The sequence below is a fragment of the Pteropus medius genome, unplaced genomic scaffold (genome assembly GCF_902729225.1).
Source record: "Pteropus medius unplaced genomic scaffold, Ma_sr-lr_union100, whole genome shotgun sequence".
Classification (NCBI taxonomy): domain Eukaryota; kingdom Metazoa; phylum Chordata; class Mammalia; order Chiroptera; family Pteropodidae; genus Pteropus; species Pteropus medius.
In genome coordinates, this window is record NW_024352786.1 from 3,837,078 (window position 1) to 3,855,638 (window position 18,561).

General features: G+C 35.2%; 1 long non-coding RNA gene across 2 annotated transcripts in view; it reads right to left on the minus strand.

Annotated features, from left to right (window-relative positions):
- Positions 1–18,561, minus strand: part of LOC120591194 (uncharacterized) — a 162,883-nt gene that overhangs the window by 111,454 nt on the left and 32,868 nt on the right. For both annotated transcript variants that reach the window (XR_005649861.1, XR_005649860.1), the window contains exon 2: positions 16,044–16,141. This is a non-coding gene — a long non-coding RNA (uncharacterized LOC120591194). The remainder of the gene's footprint in view (positions 1–16,043; positions 16,142–18,561) is intronic.

The window sequence follows — 18,561 nt, forward strand, 5'->3', positions numbered from 1 at the left end:
CAATAACAAAATTTAATGGCAACATATTTTATCACATTTGATTTAGATACCAACTGCATATTAAAAGACAGAATGAAATTTTAACTTCTATTAAGTCATAAAAAACGGTGAGGCAAGTAAAGTGCGGAAAGCACAAAATTTAAGGTGGGAAAATTTAGAGACATGCAAGTGCCAAGTTGACACTTACAGAAATCTGGCATCGAGCTTCTCCTTCCATATTGTGTCCTGGGTACCTCACTTGCCTCACCCCAAATATCTGCTTTTATGACCTAATATTTGGTGTTATCTAATTAAATACAAAAAATGAATTAAATTAACTAAGTTCTTTTTATGAAATTTAGGTATGTTTTTTAACTTACTGTTTTGCGATTTAATTTACATTCAGTATACTGCACACTTTATAAATGTATAGTTCAATTAATTTAACAATGTAACAGCCTTCACAATCAAGATACAGACATTTTCATCATCCTCAAAATTTCCCTCGTGTTCCTTTGCTGTTATCGGTGCCCACTGCTGGTCTTAGGAAACCACCAATCTGCTTTCTGTAATTATACTTCAGATTTGACCTTTCTCGTCATTGTACTAATGGAATCATACAATATTTACATCTTGTTTTTAAATTACAAGACAAGAAAAATATCTATGGCAGCACTTTTTTTAAATTGTCACTTTATATAACAAATGTTAGAGAGGATGCGGAGAAAAAGGAACCCTTATACACTGCTGGTGGGACTGCAAATTGATACAGCCACTATGGAAAACAGTATGGAAGTTCCTCAAAAAACTAAGAATTGATCTACCATATGATCCAGCAATCCCTGTACTGGGTATTTATCCCGAAGACTTGAAAACCCATATCCATAAAGATATTTGCACACAGAGGTTCATAGCAGCATTATTCACAGTGGCCAGGACATGAAAGCAACTGAAGTGTCCTACGATAGATGATTGGCTAAAGAAGCTGTGGTACATATATATGATGGAATATTACTCAGCCATAAGAAGAGACGAAATACTTCCATTTGCGACAACATGGATGGACCTTGAGATAATCATGCTAAGTGAAATAAGGCAGACAGAAAAAGTTGAAAATCACATGATATCACTTATATGTGGGATATAAACCTAAACGCAGCAAATGAACAGGACAAACAAACAGAGACGCATGGACATGAACTATAGGCTAGTGATTACCAGAGGACTATAGAGTAGTGGTTACTAGTGGGGCGGGGGAGGAGGGAGGAGGTAGACAGGGTAAAGGGGATCAATTATAGCGGGGTAGGGGGAAGGAGAAGTGGGTAAAGGGGATCAAAAATATGGCAGCTGAAGGAAACGACTTGGGGTGGTAAATACACAATAGAATATACAGATGTCAAATGATAAAGTACACCTGAAAATTATATAATTGTATTAACCAATGTTACTCCAATAAACTTAATTAAAAAATTTTTAAAACATCAAAAAAATTGTCACATTACGGATATTAATTATCTTTATTTCCAATCAGTGAAAAAGCTAAATTGGATATATTTATCTTTCTGGTTTTTTTTTCTTTTTACACTGGTTTTGGAAGTACTGGGGAGATTTTAGTATGCTATATAAGAATTGTTATTAAATTAATAAAATGTAAGAACCTTATACAGGATATCTTGAAGCAAATTAGAGAATTATCATCATTTTTACACTTTTAACTAACATATTTAACTTCATTATTAATTTTGGTTTTTTGTCTTTATCAAAGGTCCCATCATGGATATAAATTACACTTAAAAGGTGCTTGAGAATAAAAAGAATTTTTAGCTTTATAGTAATCAAAATCAACATAGCGGCTAGAGGTATTCAACTGGGTAAACAAATCACAAATATAATCATCTTATATCCAGTGATTGGTATGCACAGCTACTCAATACACTCTTCAAGACTCGTAAAGTGTTCAATTTTGAAAGAAAAATATCATATCATTATTTAATTTAGACATTTTTAAAACAGAGATTGGAGATTATTAACTTAATTTGTGTGCATCTCTGTATGGTTTTCTTTTTTAGGTAGAGATTTATTACATTTGAAAATCTTTTATAAACTTACCATCTAAATAAAGAATTTTTTAAACATACCAGAAGCCAAAACAGATGCCTTTGCCATTATTAATGGTAAATCCCCTATGATGTTTTCACAAACCTTTGTGGATTTTCAAAACACAATTTGAGAAGGAAAAATTAACATTTACAGGTCACTCAAGAGTCACTAATTATGCATGTCACCAGAAAAAACTGGGGATTTTTTTGCTAGTCACCCTTTCTGAAGTCTCTGCATTATTTTACACCATTTATCAGACCTCTCCTTCTTCCTTACACTCCTTTCACTTCTTACTTCAGGCCAACAGTGTATTCTTGATTCTCCAACCTATCTGGCTGGTTCATCACTGCTTCTTTACAAACTCCTCTTCCTTTTTCATGGCCATAACAGCACTAAACTCTCTGCTCTTCTCTCCAACTTCATGCTTGCTTTCCTTAGCTTTTAATATTGTGTTCACTTCCCGAATTCTACTTCATTCGCAGGTGCATTTCCTAGGATCCCCTATCAGCTAGTTTCATTTAGTTAGACCAAATGGGGGTGCTGGAGGGAGAAAAGAGGCACAGGCAGGAAGCACTGAGGAAGGCAGAAGGACAAAGGATGGGAGATGCCAGGGTACTTCTGTCTCTCTCTCTGTCTCGGATGCCATGTTTGATATTTTGATTGGAGCTGGCTCATTCAAAATGACTTCATTCAGATCTGGCAATTTGTTTTAGCTGTTAGCTGGGTTCTCCTCCATGTGATCTTTCATTTTTCAGTAGACTAGTCCAGGCTTCTTTCACAGCATGGTGGCCTAAAGCCTTTAAGAAGGCAAGTTTGGAACTACAAGATCTTTGGTTCTTGTAGTTCCAGAATTCACACAAATTCACAGCCACCACATTCTATTGGTCAAAGCAAGTTACAAGGCTAGCCCTTATTCAATTAGGAAAACAGACTTTGCTTCCTGATGAGAAGAACAGCAATACGACATTGCAAAGAGTCTGGACACAAAGAAATGTCATTCACTGAGGGCCATTATTTTAACAGTCTACTTCACCCATCCACTAAGCTCCAGAAATACCACCTCCATCATAGCCACAGCTTTGGATCCTAGCCACATGTTACCCCCTAATCTCTGGGTTGTCTCTTATTTGTGTCCTCAGCTCTTTTATCATCTGTTTAATCAATTCTTTTCATTAGATTGCTTTCAGTTTCTGTGCTTCTGGCTTGACTCTAAAAGCACAGCTACTTTCTTACTTTAATAGTGAATAACTCAAATCCAAATGCAAGCTTAAGCTCTCATCCAAAATCCAATTCTAAATTTCCATATTTCAACATAGATTTCTCCTTCATCACCTAAATCTGGCATATCCAAAACTTTAGTTATAATCTTCTCCCCTAGACAATGACCTTTGTCATTTTCCCTATGCTCTAAACCAGGAGTCAAATAACTACAGCCAGTGGTCTAAATCCACCACCACTAGTTTTAATGGAACATGGCCATGCTCATTTATTTTATACTATCTACAGCTGCTTTCATTCTACAATGGCAGAACTGAAGAATTGCAACAGAGATCATGCAACCTGCAAAGTTAAAAATATTAACTACCTGGCTTTTTACAGAAAAATTCACCACCCCATTTTCTAAATCTCTGATATTATAATCTATACAACAATAAACATGAAGTGATTAAACAATAAAACTTTGAGCTGATTTTGATGGGGGGTGGTGATAGAACCATGGGAAGTGTCATGGTCCTGCCCAGATTGGGGGAGGGGGAGACAGTTTCTTTTCTCTTTTCCTCTCTAACATCAAACAAGAAGCAACTGCTCTGTTTAAAGTTACAAATGCTAGGCAATTTTATTGAGCTGGAACCTAACTGTGGCACTCTTAGCTACACAGCAGAATTTTGTTCAAGGGATTTGTTTCATTACTAGAGTGATATTATGGGAAGATTATCAACGTTTAAATAATACTCCATTCATGATTTAATTTTAGTTCAAGACCAGTGGATATACACAAAGCACTAATATTTTACTCATCGAATGTTCAGAAATATATGAAAAGTAGCTATTATGATCTCAGAGACTGAGGAAAGCTTCAAAGCTGTTCTAATCGTTCTGGACTTCAGGGAAATAGACCAGCCCCTTCTGTCAGAAACAGGATAGAGGCAAATCTTTTTTGTGAGTATACTGAGAATTGATAGAGGGAAGACAAGACCAAGAGAGAAGGTTACAGCCAGACTCTACAAATGAATGTGGCATCAACAAATTGGTAAACAGTTTGAGGAACCTGATGTAATTTATGACTAATAATTCTAAAAATTTGTGATAGACGATATAGATGTAAATTGGATATAGATATGCGGATAGAGATAGATAGATAAAGAAAGAGATAGAGATGATAGACATAGACAGACGTAGACATAGACATAGACACAGACACAGACATAGACATAGACATAGATACAGATAAATACACAAGGTCTGATACAGGTAGAATTGAAACAAAATTATGACTACTATTATCAATCAATTACTTAAAAAACAATATGACAAATCCACTATTCTGTTTCAGTTCTAAGTACAGGGTGAAAGAAAAAAAGTATTTATAAGTCAATTGCTGTTTTCAACATTGAGATCATCTTTGATCTTCATTCCAAAATAGCACAGTAGTGATCATTATAATCACAAAACAACTCCATAGGGCTTTATGAATTTAAAATAGTTTCCTATGTGTTATTTAATCACATAATAACCCTGTGAGAAAAGCAAGGTATTAGGGCAGAACAGTAGTATTTAGAAGAAAGAGGGAAAGAAGGAAGAAGAGAGAAAGAGAAAGGAGAGAAAGGAAAGAGGAATGAGAGGAAGGGAAGAGGGAAAACTGCCTGTTCAGCTATATCAGTCTTAATCCTAAAAAATATCGCCTAATACCTCTTAACAAGCATCTCAGGTATTAAGAGCCACATAGTTCTTTAGACTCCTCAATAATAATTGCTTTACACATTCTAAGTAGTATTATCATCATCACCAATCTTAGCTATACAATTTTTTATCAACTCATACGTAAAGTTAGAGAACTTCAGGGAAAAAACAACAACAATAAGAGCACAGAGTCAAGAAAGTTAGTTAAGAAAGAAAGCAACAAGCACTAATTTTTCCTATAGGCCTCATAATCTTTCTCCATGAAGCACTCTAACCAAGCAGTAAACTTACATTAAAAATGGGGTGTGTGAAAATTGAGTTCTTGGAGACTAGCCTAGGGAAAGGAAATCCCTCTTATTTTGTCCTCAGTTCAACTCCCAAGATTCCCAGCCCTACCGTGTGAGTCACACTGCAATTGCCTATGATATGCATCTGCACGGATGCCTTCGGCTTCAGCAGGGAATTTCAAGCTCCTGCCTGCCTATAATAAGGGGGGAAATCAGTGCAACAATATGACCGGATGCTGAAAAGCTGGCAGCAGGGGAAAACAGTAGTGCATTCGGCTAATTTTCTTTTTCAGGGCTTTTTACTGTAAAGAAAATTGGCCTTCATGGATTCAGAAAAATTCAACTTTTGCATCCCTTTCTCGAATTTGATCTTTTTGTTTCCATTTTAGTATGTTGTGGGAAGTTTCCTGTGAATATGTAAACAAGCTCTATGTTTATTTTAATCACTTTTTTCTCCTATTTCCAAGCTCAAGACAACCCCAGCCCTCACTCACATTCTGGTGGTTGGAGTAGAGTAGAACACAACCAAGTTGAAACCCAAGTCTCTCCTTTCGTAAGAGGAAATGATGGGATAAATAAAAGGATGGCATTTCCTAAAGCATCTGCAATGCCTATTAAGTGACTAATAAATTCAATAAAGAATTAGACAACTGAAGAAGTTTAAGAAAAAAAATAAATCTTTGAGGTATAATTTACAGCTTTGGAACTTAAACATCCACCCAAGAATCTCTCCCTTTCCTATTAATCCTAAATATTGTACCTCTACTAGCTCCTCAGCGAATCACTTTGAAAGTATTGCCATATTCAGTGTCTCTGCTCTCTCTCATCTGATTTCTTAACCCACTGTAATCTGTCTTCTGTCCTTCTGTCTTACCTTGCTGAATTGTACAAAGACAGTGCTCAAAATGACTGACTTATCGGTATATACAGGGAATGTGTCTTAGTAGTCATTTTACTAAATTTCTCTATGGTACTTGAAGCTAATGACCACTTTCTCCTTTGACAAATTTTTCTTCTTTTGTTTTCCATGATACCATGCTCTCCTAATTCTCTTACATCTCAGATTCATTCTTAGTCTTCTTTCTTGAATTCCCTTCCCCCGTCCTCTTAAAAATAGATGTGCTTTTGTGTTTTCCACATCTTTTTTGATGATCTCATTCATCCTTATGTTTTAAATATTACCTTTACATAATTGTCACATCCGTATATCTATCTTATACTTCCTTTCTAAGTCTTTATGTCTTCACCTGCCCATCTTGATTATAGCCAGCCATGGCCATTATGAACAATTCTAACTCAACTCCTGCTGCCAAACTCCCACCTCAAGTACCTGCTGCTTCATGTCTTTCCTTGTTCTGCCCCCAGGGCCTTCTGTAATGCCATAGGAGCTGACTTGCCCACTTAAACACGGGCAGTTCAGACCTGATTAACCGCCTCACAATAAGTCAGTGTTTCTCAAATTATAGAGACATGAAATCAATCTAATGGCTTGTGACCGGCATATTGTGTTTTAAATGAAAAAGAATAGATAAGGAAATAAACAATATGTGGCAGATAGTAAGGGCAGATTTGTTAAAACTTTTGTAAGAAAAAAAAAAAAAAAAAAAACAAGGGCAGCCCACAATGAGAGAATCAGTAAATGCTCCAGACTTCCATTTTTCAGATGATTAATTCTTAGAGGCATTCTTTGTTCTTATAAGTCCCTCATTGCCCTGAGCACTGACCTCAATAAAGTACCCTTACTCTGGATCTTCCTCCTTTGCTATCCATTCTCCTTACTTAGCCACTCATGCTTTGTGGGATCACTTTCCAAATAAACTAAACTACCTGTACTCATGTTCTTGTTTCAAGCATTGCTTTTAAGAAAACCCAAAGGCATGTGATATCAGGAATGGCCCTGGAAAGCAGACCCTCAACATGCGATTCTATAGCTGAATTGTCACCAGTTAGATGATACCAGTAATCCAATTACTGGTATTAAGAAGGATGATGATAAGACCTAGCATGCTATAGCATTCAATTACTAAGATTCTCACCCATAGTGGATGTAATGAAGCATAGGGGAAAGGAAAAACATTGCACTTAATGATATGGCAATGATAATTACATCTTTCTTACCCAAAGATCTTGTGTGAAGACTTTACCTAAGGCAGATGCCTAGCAAGATGATGTTGCCTCCTTAAGATCCATCATCGCCTCCCTTTATAGTGTACAAACCAATAACTAAAGTCATGATTCTGCACTTACTGAGTAGAGAAATACAGTCTTTGTTCCAAAAGGAAATACTTTTTTTTACAAAAAATACAGTACTGACTTATATGTACTATCAGAAATTACAACATGTGCACTTGAAACTTACTGAATTTTAACCAATGTCACCATAATAGAAATTAATATGTAAAAAAAGAAAAAGAAATTAGAACACATGTGAGTGGATTTGGAGAATTAAGATAGGGAAGCAGTATATAAACCTAAATAAGAGAATTTGTTGTCATTGAAGAACTCTTCCATAACTCAGCATTTAATGTCTAAGCAAGAACATCTGGAACCAGTCCTAACCCAGAGCTGGAATGTCTCTTTGAAGCTTAGTCAGAGTTATGGTCTATAGGAATAAAGATGGAGCAACTCCTGGAACTGCCTTGGCAGAGTACTGGGAAAGGATTTATAAGGGAAGTGGGAGAAAAAACTCATTCTAACTGTTTTGCAGGAGGGCCCAAGGATACTCCCTTTACTAAAATTATAAGGAATAAACTTTTTTAAATGAGATACCATTATATCTTTGAGAATTTATGTAGCAGCTCTCTTCTGTAGGCCAGGGTATATGTAGCAGGAAATGTGCCATGGTGGGACTCATTTCCATTGTGTCAATGAGAATAATAAAATTCTAAGAAAATCAGGTGGTAGCATTTACTAATCAGAGGCAGGTGGCAGTGATTAGCATAATGGGCATCAAATCCAGAATGGCAACAGAGTACCTTAACCATGGTTTTCCTAATGGGCAGTTGATTATAGACTAAAATCTAGGGCTGGCAAGCAGAGGCTAATATTAACCTGCACAGTAGAAAATACAATTATTCATTCAGCTTTCTTTAAGATGAGATCCTATTCTCAAAGAGCCAATCATTGAAGAAAATAGCCTTTTTTAAAGAAAGATCTTTAAAGATCTCCTTAAGGACAGTATATTGTATATACTGCTACAACAAGCATATAAAATAAACATCCTCCAATTTATTATTGAGAGGACCCATGGCCATTTACCAGAGTAAATTGTGCACTGGGGAGAGAGGAGCACTCCAACCTTTCAAGGACTATTAGATATACTTCTGGGCTGACACAAAGACAAGGAGATGTGAAATGCCATCATGTCCTGCTACCATAGTTAGAATGAGCCGTTTGAAGGTCAGATGAAATCTGACCAAATATTACCTCATAATGGTTCATAAACTCATCCTGTTGTTATTTCCCCTGTCCCTGAGTGTATAATTGCTATGGATATACTCAGCAGCTAACAAACACTCACGTGCTTCCCTGAATTGTGCAATAAGAACCATTATTACATGAAAGGCCTAGGATAAGGCTTTGAAACTACCCCTGTTCAGCCAAGGTATTAAATCAGAAGCAATACTACAATCTATATGAAAATTCAAGGTCAATGCTACAATCAAGATGTAAAGGACACAAGTATTGTGACCCTCATATTGCTATCTAGTTAACACCATTATAGATGACAGTTGATTATCATAAAATGAGTATATAAGAGCCACAATTGTGTGTCCGTATGAGATGTAGTATTTTTACTAGAACTGATCAACACTCCTTGTTCATCAAATGTTGTCACTGGTATGTAGCTATTAATCTGGTAAATATATTCTTTGCAATCTCCATCAATAATGAGGTTTAAAGCAATGCACACTATGTGAAAGGGACAATAGTACATATTCACTGCCTTGTCCCAGGGCTATATTATTTCTCTTGTTTTCTACCAAAAGAGAATGGATTACGATGGGAGTGGATTATCTTGACATTCTGCCGAACATTATGCTAGTCTATTATATTGACAATATATGATGAATAGGAAGCGGTTAGTAGTCAGATTGCTATAGTGAGATCATTCATGCCAGAGAGTCAGAGAGAAAGCTACCAGGTTCAAAGCCATATATTTTGAAGACTTTTAGGGAACCAATGATATGATATATATTGGGACATGTCCTCATGCACTCTAAGATAAAGGACAAGCCATTGTACCTTGTAAATCTGCCATTAACAAAGAATCACAACATTTCATGAGTAAAACAGATGCTCATAGTGCCTTACACAGGATACCTTATCCTTTCTCATTTCTGTGCATATAGACCTGACTTCTAACTGCCAGCACTGCAAGTTTTGCTTGAAGGTTCTCTTTATAGCCATCAGAGTGTAGAGAAAGCCAGGAGTATCAGGTAATTAATGCCTCCCCAAAGTAACCCTCAGCTAGTAAATGATGAGAGTTAGTGAACATCCTTCAGCCCATAAGTGGGATAAATTCAAAGTATTTCGTATCACAAAATCTCAAAGAGTTCCACAGTGGATTAGGCACCACTTGCCCTCAGTGACGACTTGCTTGTAAATTAAACCTTTATAGGATGCAACTCAAACAGTGCTTGGAGAGCAATATATAGCTATAAACACCTATATTTAAAAAGGAGAAAGATTTCAAATCAGTAACTTAAAGTCTCACCATAAGAAACTAGAAAAAAGAAAAAAGAGCAAATAATTCCAAAGCAAGTGAAAGGAAAGAGATAATAAAAATTAGAATAGAAATAAATGAAATAGAGAATAAAAAAACAACAGATAAAATCAACAAAATTAAAAGTTGATTAATTGAAAGATCAATAAAATTGACAAACCCTTAGCTAAAAAAAAAAAGGAATTACTAAAATCAAGAGTAAAAGAAAGGTCATAACTATTAACCTTAGAGAAATGAAAAGGATTTTAAAGAAATATTATGAACAAATGTAAACCAACAAATTAGATAACTTAAATGAAATCTACAAATTCTTACAAGGACACAAATTATTGAAAGTGCCTCAACAAGAAATAGACTGAACAGACCCATAGCAAGTAGAGGTTAAACTAATAATTTTAAGACTTCCCACAAAGAAAATCCCAGACCCAAATGGTTTTACAGGCAAATTCTACCAAATTCTTAGATAAATAATATCAATAATTTATAATTTTTTCCAAAAATAGAAAAAGAAACAACCCTTCCCATCAACAAAATACTAACAACCCAGACACAGTAACATTAAAAGAGATTATACATGAGCAAGTGAGATTTATCTCAGGAATGAGGTTGTTTTAATGTCCAAAAATAATGTAACAAACAACATTAAAAGACAAAAAAATACATGACATCTCAATAGATCCTGAAAATGCATTTGACAAGAAGGTAACACTTTTATGATAAAAATACTCAGCAAACTAGGAAAAGAAGGGAACATCCTCAACCTCATAAAAAGCATATATGGAAAAACTACAGCTAATATCATACTTCATGGTAAAAGACTTAATGCTTTTCCTCCTTAAAATCAGGAACAAGACAAAGATGCTCACTTTCGCCATTTCTAGTAAACATTGTACTTGAAATTTCTAGCCAGGACAAATAAGCAAGAAAAAGAAATAGAACATATCCAGAGTGACAGGAAGAGGTAAAACTACCTGTAACTGAAAATAAAATGATTTTGTATTTAGAAAATTCTAAGGACTCTGAAAAACTATTCAAAATAATAAAGTTGAAGGTTGCATGATATAAGATCAATGTAAAAATCTACTGTATGTCTGTATACTATCAATAAACAATCTGAAATAAAATTTAAAAACAATTCCATTTACAGTAGTATCAAAATGAATAAAATACTTAAGAATAAATTTAACAGAAGTGCAAGATATGTACACTGAAAACTAGAAAACATTGTTGAAAGAAAGAAGATCAAATAACAGCAAGATATATTTATAGATCAGAAGTCTTAATATTGTTAAAATGGCAATACTTCCAAAATTTATCTATATATTCAAAACAATACCTATTAAAATTCTAACCAGCTTTTTTTTACAAAAGTTTACAAGACAATACTAAAATTCATAGGAAAATGCAAGAGATCTAGAATAGAGAAAATAATCTAGTAAAAGTAGAACAAAGTTAGAAGATTCACACTTCCTAATTCAAAACATATCGTAAAGCTATAGTAATCAGGGCAGTATGGTCCTGGCATAAGGGTAGATTAAAGGATCAATGGAATAAAATAGAGATTCCAGAAATAAACTCTCATGTATATACTCAATTGATTTTTATCAAGGGTGCCAAGAAAAGTCCATGGAGAAAGAGCAGTCTTTTCAGCAAATAACTCTGGAAAAACTGGATATCCACCTGCCAAAAAAAAAAAAAAAAGGAGGGGTGGGGAATTTGGACTCTTGCTTCACACCATACATAAAAATTAACTCAAAATAGATCACAGACCTAAAAAGCTAAACTATAATACTCTTAAAAGAAAACGTGGGTGGATCTTCATGTCCTTGGGTTAGGAAATGATTTGTTAGATATGTCACTAAAAGTACAAGTGATTAAAATAAATGATAACTTGGACTTCATTTTAAAAAAAATTTTGTTCTTCAAATGTCACCATTAGGAAAATGAAAAAGATAATTATGATGGCTAATTTTATGCATCAGCTTGTCTAGACTATGGTGTTCTGCTGTTCAGTTAAACACTCATCTAGATGTTTCTATGAGTTCTTTTTTAGATGTAATTAATATTTAAATCAACAGATTTTGAGTAAAGCAGATTGCCCTCCATAAGGTGGCTGAGCCTTGTTTGAATAGTTCAAGGCCTTAAGAGAAAAGATTGAGTTTTCTGGAAAAGGAAATGATTCTGCCTACAGACTGCCTTCGGACTGAAGACCACAACATTAACTTCTGACAGAATTTTCAGCCCACCACCTATCCTACTTTCCAGCCCCTTTAGGTTGCCTGGACAACACAGATGCCTTCACCTACAGCCTTGACTGCTCCAACCTAGATCAGAGCCAGCATTCCCAGCTCGTGATGTGCACCGTGATTGCTGCCCATGGCTTCACAGTCACAGGCATTTTGTTGGTTCTGGCTGCAGCTGTTATGAAGTCTCATGTTTCAGGACTGCATTGGTGGGTGGATGTGTGTGTGTGTGTGTGTGTGTGTGTGTGTGTGTGTGTGTGTTTACTTCATATCTTCAATGGTCATAGGATGCTTTACTATTCTGAATCAAATTTTAAATTTCTGAGTTTCAAGGCCTATGCCTAGTTTCATCACTTTATATAATACTCAGTACAATAATATTTAACAAATGTGAGGAATACGACAATTTGGCTAGTAGCCAGGTTCTTGAGCCTGGTTCCAAGTCTGTGTTACAAAACTTCATGAAGAATGTAGAAATAACTACTAAACGTAAATCAGCAGTGTATTTTTTCATGTATAATAGAAAAAAAAACACAAAGTGAAAACACTCCATTTCTGAGAATCTGTTAACATTGTTAAAGTCTCCACAAGTCCCTTCTATTCGATGAATTTATTTTAAGAACACATGGCCCCAGTCAGAAGGATTTTGTTTAATCCTTCATTTCCTGGGGACACATCTCTATGGTTTGTCCTTTTTAATATAGTTCCTCTTATTTCTCTTTCTTGTCTTATTGGAGTTTGTTGTAACTTCTCTTTTGACTTGAGTGTTCCAAGACCTCATCGTGTTTGCTGTATCGCTTTGTAAATTGCCCTGCTTGCACATTTGTCATATTCTCCACCCACTCCAGCGTCTACCCTGATCTTTCTATTCCTTTCACTTCTCCTAGTTTTGCCTCATAAGCCCTAAGCACAATAAAAAGTCTGTTCCTAACATCTTTGAATTAGAAGCATTAGCAACAGTACTAATTGTCACTTGCCCTGGATCCACCAAACCAGGTCCAATTCCTATGACTGACTCTGCGGATAAAACTATTTGAAGCTTGGCATGTATGTCTTCACGATATCTGTGGTTAGGTTCTGTAAATCAAAGAAATTCTAATCAGCCCATAATGTACCTAAAAACCTACTAAGTGTTGGACAAAATTGAAACAGGCCAGCCAAAATTCAAGGGGAAGAGAAACACATTCTACCTCTTGATGGATGAGAAGCAAGAATATATTGCAAAAGAGCATGTAAGATGAGAAAGAGTTGAGTTTAAGTCCCAGGTATGTTTGAATCAAGTTATTGAGAACTTTGAAGGTGAGAAATCAGAGAAAGGGAAGCCCAGGAAGATGGTTCTCATGACAATAGCCATCTATATACATTTTGTACATCCAAGAATTTCTTTTCTTAATACCCAAAATGGAGCGTCTTTCCTTCATTTGCCCTAAGTGGTGAGCTCATGTAATCAGGGAAATGGTACTAGTTCCCTGCTTCAGAAACTTTGCAACCAGGATTTATTGTCTGTCTTGGGCCTCTGTTCTACAGGGTAATATATGTAAACTGTTTCTTAATCCTCGTTCCCACTCAAGACACCAAATAAGGTATCAATGGTTGATGCTGAATATGAACTTTCTGATGTTGCCTGAAATCTAGCCAGGGACTGACACCACCTCCTTCTCTTCATTTGCTGGCTATTGGAAAAATGATCAAGTACCTAGTTCTAAGTAACTAGTAAATACAAGAAAGGAGAGGTGAAGACATAAACTTGCAAAATCTAAAAAAATTGAGCTATACCAGGAAATTCATTGAAGTCATCAATGTCACAGAATGAATCCTGTGTCACTTCACCATCAGGATACCAGCAGAGCATTGATTACCATTCCTGGGAGCACAGTGGAGAAATCAGTGCTGGCCCCAGTAGAGTCGGGTAGTAGTGACAGGTGAAGGAGTGTCTAGAGAGATTGGAATGGCTAAGAGAGCTTTTGGAACTTTCCCTGGAACTTTTTTTTTTTTAATTAAAATAATAAATCTCCTCATTAAATTATAAGTAGTTGGAAAATTTGCTTTTAGCAAATCCATAAATTTGGAAATTGTCTCATTCGATCCAAAGAGAGATATTAAGTCAAATGCCAGGAGCGAGATATATAATTCCTTTGGTATTAGCCAGGGGTAAAGAGAGCAAGTTTTGCTTTTAAATAAACACCCTTCCACAGGCCCAAACAAACACAGCGTCTACAGTCCCTAAAAGCTATATATGATAGCGAACAACATATTACATGTTTGTCATAAACACACAGAGGAGAGTTTTACAAACACTTAAATTAAAAATAGAATGTGTTTCAAATGCATTTGTAAATTAGCTTATTGGAGTTAAACTTTTTTTTTTTTTTCACTAAAGTCATAGTTTAGGTTCCCAGGTGAATCTGAGAAATTCTACTTAAAATCATGCAATTGAAAATCTGAACCATCCAAATGTTGAGTACTATGCCCCTAGGTCTTTCAGTCCTAAGCCACTGTGAACTCCTAAGGTGGGAACCAGAGGAAAAGCAGCTTCCATAGAAGCCCAGGAAGATAGTTCCTATAACGATACACATGTATAAAAGTGCTATTCATTAGTCAAGAATCATCAAGATATATAGCAGAGTGCACATGCTCTCCAAATCGCAAACTGACATATATCAACCTAAGTTTATGCCATTTCATTTATAAATAGAAAAAAATTAATGTTAACTTTAAATAAAACTGCTTCACATTTAAAGTTTCCATTTGCTTGCTCTATCTCAACGTCGTTTTCCTTTCTAAAACTAAAATATAGAGCTTTTAATCCAGTAATAGTTTTCCACGGTGTTTCAGGGCCTCCACTGATAAGACCCGTAATATAACACATGTCACCATAAGAAACCATTACCTTTGTCTACCTTTTCCTAACAGGGGTTTTTACCTCTGTCTCCTTTATCACCTTTCCTTTGAGAAACAGTTCCTGAAAATTTGAAACCACGGCTTATTCGAATGTAGTGAACTGCTTAATACTTGTATTAGGGTATATCCCCAGCCTCTGCTACAGATATCAAACTTCCATTTTGATGCTCTTCAACTTATCAATTTATTATCTTCTTATCAATTTATTAATCCTCTCAACAAAAATATGGCATCATCTTACGTGTTTAGACTCATACATAAGATCCCTTATAGGGGTTGCTCCATAGTGTAGTGGTTAGCACTTCTGCTTTACATGCAGAAGGTCCTGGGTTTACACCCCAGGTGGAGCCACGAACCATACCCTGGGGGCACCAAACCCCTGGGGCACCAAGCCCCTGGGGCAACAAGCCCCTCGTGCATGCCGAAACGGCAACATCCATAGGTCAGAGGTGGAAGTCAGGAAAGAGGGAATTAAAGAGAGGAAAAAAGTAAAAAAAAAAAAAAGATTTCTTGTAGAATTTGTTTTATAATAGACATAGGGTATAAGACTTTGAAATTTTATGTCATATATAGAATACCAGAAAAGGTTGTATTTAGGGTTTCCCTTTCCTATTATGCCCTCTTTCTCTCTCTATCCAAGTCTTTTCCTCAGAAACTAGCTCAGCCATGCATTCTACCTGAGTTACATTCTTGAACTTCATTTTTCAAGCAAGCTATGCCATTGGAAGGTCTCGGCCAACTTACATTCTGGCCTTGCTGTAATGACCTGCTGTGTAGGCTACCCCCCAAAACAGCAGGGGGAATTTTATTTAAGACACCGGGAGTTTTTGTATAAGTCATCATTCCAAGATGTTAGTGACCATTCTCATTCCCTCAGGGAAAATTATGTGTTGGTGTCAAACCTACCTTAAGGTAAGCCTTAAGTCTTCAGTCTCTAGAGAATCTCAAGAGGCCCTCAATCTCTTCTCATCTAAGGTATTCTTCAGCTGTTAGCCAACACATGCCTGGGAGGAAGCAGACAGAAGCACAACCTCGTGAAATTCAGCTCAATTCTTCTTAAGTATCATTTCCTACTTGCCTAAAATTTAGTGGAAGTTTACCATGGTGTCATATATTATTCATTAAGTACAAGATACTACAGTTTGTCTTTCCAGAGGTGTTTGAAATTTTCAGGACTTAGGTCATCAGTTCAAAATTTATCCCGTTGTTAGGTCAACTCTAATTGACGATTTGGTTTATATATCATAATCTTGGCCAAAAATTCAATTTTCTATTATCCACTTAGTTACTGACCATATTTAAGTTATTCCTAGTCTTTAATGACTATTTTAAAAATTATTTTTTAGTAATAGCCATATTAACATTATTAACACTTTAACGAAAATGGTTAAATTAGTATTGAATGCCAAGTTTAGTTTAGTATTTTCTATTTTTAAAAGGAGAGTGTTAATTAGTTATTAATATCTGGTCTCTAGCAGATATAAATGACTTAGCTCTGCATAGAAAAAAAACAATTTCATAATCAGAGATGACAGAACATAAACTATAGACAGCCATCTTGCCATTCACAGTGGCAAGAAGAAACAACGTGACAAATTAATGTAACTAACTAAAATTCCTGTTGGAAGTTTCATCAGCAATCCTCTTAGAATAGAGAATATAGCACATTTGTGATACTGGGAAAATTCCAATTTGAGGCAAAGACAGTTTTGGATAGCTTTTGGCATCTCATTGACTAGGTAATGATAAATAAATCATTCAAACATATCTATACCTCGGTTTCTACTTCTGTGAGAGAGAATAAGTGGCATTTGTGTTTGAAGCTCTTAAGACCAAGAGAGGCAATATATAACAGTTATGTGCATAACCCTGGAAACATACAGAATGAATTTGCAGCCCACTGTGACACAATCAATAAATAACCTTAGACAAGTTACTCAAGCTCTCTGTGCCTCATTTTTTGCATTTGTAAAACAGAGATGATAATACTATACCAAATTTTAGGGATAATGTAGAGATTAAATGAATGAATGCAAAATACCAAGAAGAGTCACAGTACAAAGCAATAATTCAATAAAAGTTGGGTCTGTAGCTATAGGTATCAAAGCAAGACTATATTTTTAAAACAATCATAAGATATAGCTGATGACGTTGTCTTGGGCCTTCTTAACATTTTGTTGTCTCACATTTCCAAGTGCTTTGCAATGATTATATATCAAAATATTATTTCAAGAAAATATTGAATTGAAACATAATGAGAGCAAAAGAAATAATTTTGAACTGAGAATCAGGATATGGTGGTTGTCTCTGCCACCAACCTATTGTGACCTTAAATAATTTGGACTGTCAGTCTCTTCATCTGAAAACCGAGGGGAATAAATTCATTAACTCTAAGGTTCCTCCAGGTCTTACATTCTCTTTAATGAAGCTGTATTTAATAGTATTATCTTTATATAATCAGAATGCTATTTTATAATAGCTATTTTTCAATAAGTATGTTTGTTTAGCTATGTTAAGCTTATTTTCCGTCTTTTAAACTTTAAATCCAAGGTTTGTGTTGAGCAAAATAGACAGAATCTTATGAATGTTGAACCAGAAATATGATAAAATGCATTTTTCTACCAAAGAGTCAAGGATTTCATAATATACTTTATCTAAATAAATATAATTTTAATATAAGTAAACTTCTAGTTTAGTGCAACTTGGAAAATAAGTTCAGACCTACATAAAGGAAAGTGAGCTGGGAAGATGAAAAAGCAAGTATAACTCTAAAAGGATAATTTAAATTACAATTTAGAAAATATTTGTAAAAAAAAAAGTTGTCTTTGCAGAGTACCCACAGTCTTAAAGGGAGATGCCAAAGAGTCAGAAAGAAGACAAATAATACCAAGCCAATTATAACTTTTAAAAATAGCATTATCTCAAGGAAACAGACGAGTGCATAGAGGGAAGGGGAAAAGTTGGTTAAGAAAAATAAAAGGAAAAAAATTAATGTAAAACAAAAAAGTATCCCAAAAACTGATGAAAGAGAAGAAAGTGGCTCTCTAGATAAATAAAGGACAGTACAGAGACATGGGGTGAGAGTGAGGAGAGACATAAAAGAAAGACACACGGAGAGAAATTACATCAAAAGTAGATTGATATGACAGTCAAAAAAACATCTTTCATATTTCAAAATGTAAGGTGGAGAGAGCCAGCCCTAAGATATTCAAATATGTCAATGTCATGAAAGAGGAAAAGAGAAAAAAAGCCCAAGAAGCTGTTCTAGAATAAAGAAGGGTAAAAAAATACATGATCGTTGATAGATTCCTAGATTTAAAAAAAAAAAAAAGTTTTACAGGTGTTGGGACAATTGGGGAAATTTGGATATGAACTGCATATTAGACAATAGTATTGAGTCAATGATAAATTTTTTGGAGAGTGA